At 40.5% G+C, this 6,763-nt stretch overlaps 1 pseudogene; it reads right to left on the reverse strand.

Annotated features, from left to right (window-relative positions):
- Positions 1-1,775: 1,775 nt before the first annotated feature.
- LOC143566775 (protein kinase PINOID 2-like) lies at positions 1,776-3,723 on the reverse strand (annotated as a pseudogene).
- Between the last annotated feature and the right edge of the window lie 3,040 nt (positions 3,724-6,763).

A 6,763-nucleotide genomic window follows, 5' to 3' on the forward strand; every position in this document is an offset into this window, starting at 1 on the left:
AAAGGCTTACCATTCACATGCAATCCACCTTAAAGGGAGACTTTGTTAAGAAAGATTTTCTTTTCGATTATGTTGTTTAGGTTTTTTGTTTATGATTCCTTCTTGTAATTGTAATTTTAATTTGTATTAGGTAGCGTGGCTAATCATCACCCTAATTATATTATTGGAACAAAAGAGCAACTGCGTGTCATAAATGATAATGCATTTAGAAAATATATCGAAATATACATTTTATATTTTCTAAGATATGATAAAAAATATTACAGATTTTCATTAGGCTTGAGCTTATGTGTAGTGAAGAAGAGTTAACTGAAAATGAATAATGTCACTATCATGAAGACTTAGTGACATTCATTAATTAAATCATCAAACATGTGTAATGATTTAACCAAGTTATTTAATCATTTTTCTTTTAATATTATTAAAATATGAGCAGACGAGTTGATGGTTGAAAAAACTTGTAAGCCCACCCATTATACCCTTCTCCCTCCCTAATTCCCAACGCCGGTCAATGCAATGGCGCCTTCCTCCTTTGACACCCATCTCCCTCCTTGTGTAATGGTGTTTTGACGCGGATTAATGTTGGATGGTCACATGGATGAAGCCATGTTGGCTCTACATGGTGGTTACACAGTTTTTAAAATACAAAAAGGTACCGGAAGAAAATAAAATTAAAAAACCCCCAAAAAATAAAAGTTTTAGAAAAAGGGTTTATAAAAGTATTAAAGACAATGATGGATTTATGTAATTATTCAACCTCGCTTTAATCTTTGATAAAGACAAAAAAGACATGTGTATGTATATCTTCAATATGTAAATTAGTTGATGCTCATCTCATGTAGATAAAGTTATTTCTCGCATCCAAAATACCACATAATCAAGTACTTTAACGTGAAAGTCTTTTCCTTTCTTCAACGAAAGCTTTCGTTAAGAAAGACAGAACTAGCAAAGACGATAGAGGCCAACAACCCAACACAAAACACAACAATTAACTTTTACTTGTATGACGTGTTTAATAAATTAGTTATATTAAAGCTAAAGGATTTGAAATCTAATAAAAATGGAAGTGCAAGTTGACAGGTTGTAATTAAGTTGTAACGAGTGATATTGTTTTATGGTTGTTTTTTAGTGAATTAAAAGAGAAAATATAATTTCCGTGATTTAAGAGGTAAGTAATAATGGTGATCACATGAATTCATGAGAGGAAAAAACATGGGAGTGCAATGAGTAGCCCCCATACTTTACACCTACAAGCTGCTCATAGATAATAATATATAAATTAAATTAAAAATAAAACTATATGCAAGAAATCCATGACTACAACTAGTAAATATTCCAAAAAGTGCTTTCTAACTTACCAATCACATGTCAATGACTTAAACCTTTATCCGTCTAGTAACTGCTTAAAAAACATTGAGAAAATTTCTAATCATATAAAAAAAAATTGACATGACTTGAACCTTTATCCGTCTAGTAACTGTTTAATAAAAATTGAGAAATTTCTAATAATGTGAAAAGGTTTTCTAAGCCCGTCATTATCATTTATGCTTATAGAATACAGGAAGATTGAAACACATGATAAAATCCAAACTAAACATTATAAACTAGGCTAAATCCTCTCTTATGTTGCTACTTATTGTCGATTCAATAACCTTTTTCGTAACAATTTATACTTTTACGTATTAAAAATTATACATGGTTTTAAAATAAAAAATCGGCAAAGATCAACGAGACTAACCTAGAATTAGTTGTTCTTATTTACATAATGCCTCAAATTAAAAGTAATCAATATGATGATTAGGGATTTGAAAGGGTGCATCTCTTTGTTTCTTGCTTAGCTTTGGCACCACTACCCTATTTCTGACCTTCATCATCTCACTTGGGACCTCAGGGGGCCTAACTGACCTAATCAAGGCCCAGTTCACACCCTTAAAAAACTCATGCTTCTTAATCTCAATTGAACCCTTCAAGCTTCCAATTCTTTTTTTAGGGTTCTTCACAAGAAGTCTTGCAATAAGGTCTTGAACCTTCACCATTTCTTCATATTCTTTACTTGAACTCACACCAATTCTTGGAAAACTTAAAGGTTTTGTTAATATATTGATGAGGGTTTTCTCATTATTATCACCCTTAAAGGGTGTGACCCCATATAAAAGTTCATATAAGAAAACCCCTAGGGTCCACCAATCGACCGCACCACCATGACCCTGACCCGAGATCACTTCTGGGGCGAGGTACTCTTGGGTTCCAACGAATGACTTTGATCTTGCATTAACCGGTTCGGCTACTAACTCGGTGTTACATTCTTGAAATTCAACTTTTTCGGTTATTATAGTGGTGGAAGGAGTGGTTTTAGCTCTTCTAAATGGAAACATGAAGAGAGGACGGGTTGAATTGGGATGACACAAGAGGGTGTTGAGCATCTTACGTTACGCTCATCGTCATCGTGGTCAAGTTGTCTGGATGGGTCGGGTTTTGACCGGATGAGTTTAGGCACAACTTCACATTTGAGTGAGAGATCAAAATCTGAGAGCATTATGTGACCATCTTCTCTAACGAGCACGTTTTCAGGCTTTAGATCTCGATAAACTATGCCCATCATGTGAAGATATTCTAGTGCTAGCAACGTTTCCGTAGCATAAAATCTGAAAATATTTAAGAAAACAAACCTTTGTAAAACAAAAATACAAAACTTATTATACACAAGTGATATAAAAGTTACCACACTCTTACATGAACAATTAGACACAAAATTACATGTAGAAAAGACTTAAATTAAGAAGAAAAAAAATCATTTGTTATGCCTAAACTTACTAGGCCTATAAGTAGTGTACGGAAAGGTTTCGACGAGCCAGATCATGTGGCAACCACTATAGGTGATTCCACCAATTAGGGCTTCGATTAATGTTTTCCCTAATATAATTATTTTTTTAACTCTTTTCTTTTTTAAGCCTAAAAGACATAAATCAAACTTAATCTACACATTTAAGTCTTTAGTTTAGTATTTAATTGCCAATAATAATTTTAAAAATTTGACAATATTTTCCAAATTTAATCAATAAAAACCCTATAAATATGACCTTCATATGAAAATTTTAGAACCTATATTTTCTTGTCTTCTTTACAACAAAAGCAAGTATTCTTAATTAACACAACAAGAAGCTTTACTTACTTAGCAGACATAATATTGAAACACTTTGCCGGCTGCCGTTGTCGGGCGGCATGCAAGTCACCACCGGGACAAAACTCCATCACCAAACACGAATAATGCGAAGCATCAAACTCGGCATACAACGTAGGCAAAAACGGGTGATCCAAACCCGACAAGATCTCCTTCTCCATCTCCGCCCTTTGCAACTTCTTTCGTATCGCCAACGCCTCCCTATCGACCACTTTCATCGCATAATAACAACTACTAGGCAATCCCACAATCGGGTTCCTAATTTGGCACAAGTACACGTTCCCTATGTCACCTGACCCGACCCGTTTTATTATTTTAAAATGTTCTAGACTTATACGGCCACCTTTTTCAAGCCGCATGCGCTTTATAGCTTCCCATGCGGCTTGATTAGCCTTGTGAGGCTTGTGTAATGGGTCCCCAGAGACAGAGCATCAGCGACTGCCGAAGCTGACGTTGCTCATCCAACTCCTGCTAGAGTCTGGCACGGTGATGGATGAGCAACCGCTGTCGTAGTCGGATTCGTCTTTGGTTATTGTTGCCATGATGGCTTGAAGAGAGGAATAATAAGAGGAATGGAAGGTTGTATTTTGTTTTCCCTTTGGAGGGTTTATATATGTGTATGTGGGGAGACAGGCTTTTATGGAAAAAGCAGTGTTTTAATATTTTTGAGTTCTTATTTTTTTAAAAAAAATAAAAAATCTTTTTGAAATCAAGATTTTAAGGCATTTCGTTTAACATTATAAGTTGTATAGTGTGATTAACTTAAATTATATAAAAAGTCGGTTTAGAGAATATTTGTCGACGTACTACCACAGTTATATATTTATATAGAGAAATTAAGTAAGGTTGGTTAAGTAGTTAATTAGTAGTTATATATAGTGTGACAGAAAGAATATATATATATATATACAGAATCATAGAAAATCGTAAGAACTCTAATAAACATACGTGTGGTTCAACGGAGCCAAGAATTATCGACGTGTTTGACAAATATAATCCGAAGAAAGAAAAATGAATATTAGTTGTGAAGAGGTAGGTCCCAGCAGAGCCCAGTTGGACCCGCAAGACTCACCTTAAACAGGGACGTCTGCGCAGAGACCAACTGGATCCGCAGGACCAACCATGCTCAGAGACGTGACGTCCTTACGCGCAGTACGCAAGCTGGTCCCGCAGGAAATGCCTCCCAATGGTGAAGGACTTCGCCTGTCCCCGCAGCCTCGGATACAAGCCATTAGGGAAGGCCACCCGCGCAGCATGGCTACACGCACAAGGCACTTAGCTCTCGATCATTCAGTGTCACCTGAAGGAATGAGCCAAGCCGGGAGCAATCCCGCACAGAGGCGGGAGGGGGAATACTCCCGCCCAAATAAGCCAGTCCGTATACTGAAGGATCTTTTACTGTACCTGACGAGGTATGGGCGAAAGATCTGATCAGAGATACGACAGCTCACTGATACAGTATGGCGAGCAGCATGCTCCTGTACTGTATCACTATTAGCCGCTGCCTACTCACCAACTACTGCCATACCACGTGCGTAGCCGTCAGTTGGTGGAACAGGAATAGTATACAGCAGGCCTGGTCACTATCAGCCGCTACCTACCCACCAACTACCAGCAGGGCACGTGCGTAGGCTACTGTTGGTGGAACAGGAACACTGTTGCAGCCGGCCATACCTCTTTGGAAACCTACCTTCGGCTATAAATACCACAAATGGTATGACCATCTCATCTTATCATATCTTATCACATTATCTTATATCATCAGAATATACCTGATATCTGCTCTAGCAATCTCTTAATATACGTTTATATTTAAAGAGCAATCTAGTCTGATTCTCACGCCGGAGGGTGGTCACAAGGAGGAACCCCCCCCCCCTTCTCAGTGACGAGCTCACGGTGTCTGTTTTGCAGGTTATCAGAAGAACCATCTTCCAAGGGTCTAAACCCTCGTGGGAAACATCTCTCCAACCCCCAGGTTACCAGTAATCTGTCTGGGGTCCGGTTAGTGTTTCTTCATTGGCGCCATCCGTGCATAAAGCTAGAACTACAATTTTCTCCAGTTTTTTCAAACTTCTACAAAGATGGTTAGAGAAATTCCGGTAACCACAACCCCAGCTACTAGGGGGAATACCGGCAACACAGTTTTTACGAACACTACCCCGGCTACCGAAGCCGGGGCAAGTGAAGTAAATTTTACGAACACTACCCCACTTACCAAAGCTGGGGCAAGTGCAGTAAATGACCGCCTACTGGGATCCACCGATACCCAGTTTGAGAAACGAAGACTCCCCCGCCAGACTCTCGATGAAGTTAAGGCATGGGCGGAGGCACGACAAAAGGAATTCCAGGCTGAGTTGGACGAACGCTTGCGTTCCGTGCAACAGGCCGACGAATTCGAGTACTGGGAGGATGACTCGGAGGAATCCGACTCCGACGCGAACCCTCGCCATAGGGCAAAAGGGAAGCGTAAGGAAACGGAATCCCAACCGAAAAGGCATTTTGGACAAACCTTCAAACCAAAAAGCACAGGTGGAAGTCCACGAGACTTCTCAAAAACGTTCAGACCAAACGTTGCAAATGCAGGAATGTCCAAGTTTGCAAGGGACATTGCGGAAGCAATCGCCCCAAAGAGTGCCAAACAAATGCCTAACATAGGCACATATGACGGTTTATCTGATCCAGACGATCATTTGAACAGGTTCATAGCGGGGGCAACCGTCAGCAATTGGACGGAACCCACGTGGTGCTACATGTTCCAAATGACGCTTGTTGGGGCTGCTAGAGCTTGGTTTGATCGTCTACCGGTCAACCACATCTACGACTGGGCAGACTTCCAACAGAAGTTTAGCCAACACTTCAGCCAGCAACGGAAGTATACCGAGGAGCAATGGACAATCCTCAAATGCATACGAGAGGAAGATGAATCTCTGCCAAACTTCATCACTCGCTTCAACTCAAAGAAGCTAAGTTTGGGCAATATCAGCGAAGATCTTGTTCGCGCTGCCTTCATCCAGGGCGCACATGACCCAGAGCTCATCCGCACCCTAACGGGTAAAGATGGCATGCCATCCACATGGGATGGCATCATGACAGCAGCAAAACGCTATGCGGAAACGGAGAAGCAACTGGGTAAAGATCTCCCACAGAGCACAAACCTCTACACCCAGAAGACGAGAGAGGACAACGTCCTCACAGCCCGACTAAATAAAAAACGAAAGCTAGGCATTTGGCAGTCAAGGGTAAACTTTGACACCTCATCCGGCTTGCAACATCGGTTGGGCGGAAGGGATAATGTACAGCCGCACCGAAACTTCAGATGGACGCCACTCACCAAAAGCGTCACTGAGATATTCGCCACTGAAGAGCTCCCGTGGCCAAAACCTCCGATAATCCGACATCGTCACGATGCTGATCGGAGCAAATACTGTGACTTTCACAAGACAAAGGGCCACAACACTGAAGAATGCATAGATGTAAAAGACATGGTTGAAGCATTTGTCAGAGATGGGACGCTCGCGCACCTCGTGGCGCAATAAAGGCTGAGCAGGCGGATGCGTGTAGAACCCCAGCTGGGGAAAACGA

Source organism: Bidens hawaiensis, unplaced genomic scaffold (assembly GCF_021521415.1).
Source record: "Bidens hawaiensis isolate Kalapana, Puna unplaced genomic scaffold, B.hawaiensis_p1.1 tig00023051_1, whole genome shotgun sequence".
Taxonomy (NCBI): Eukaryota; Viridiplantae; Streptophyta; class Magnoliopsida; order Asterales; family Asteraceae; genus Bidens; species Bidens hawaiensis.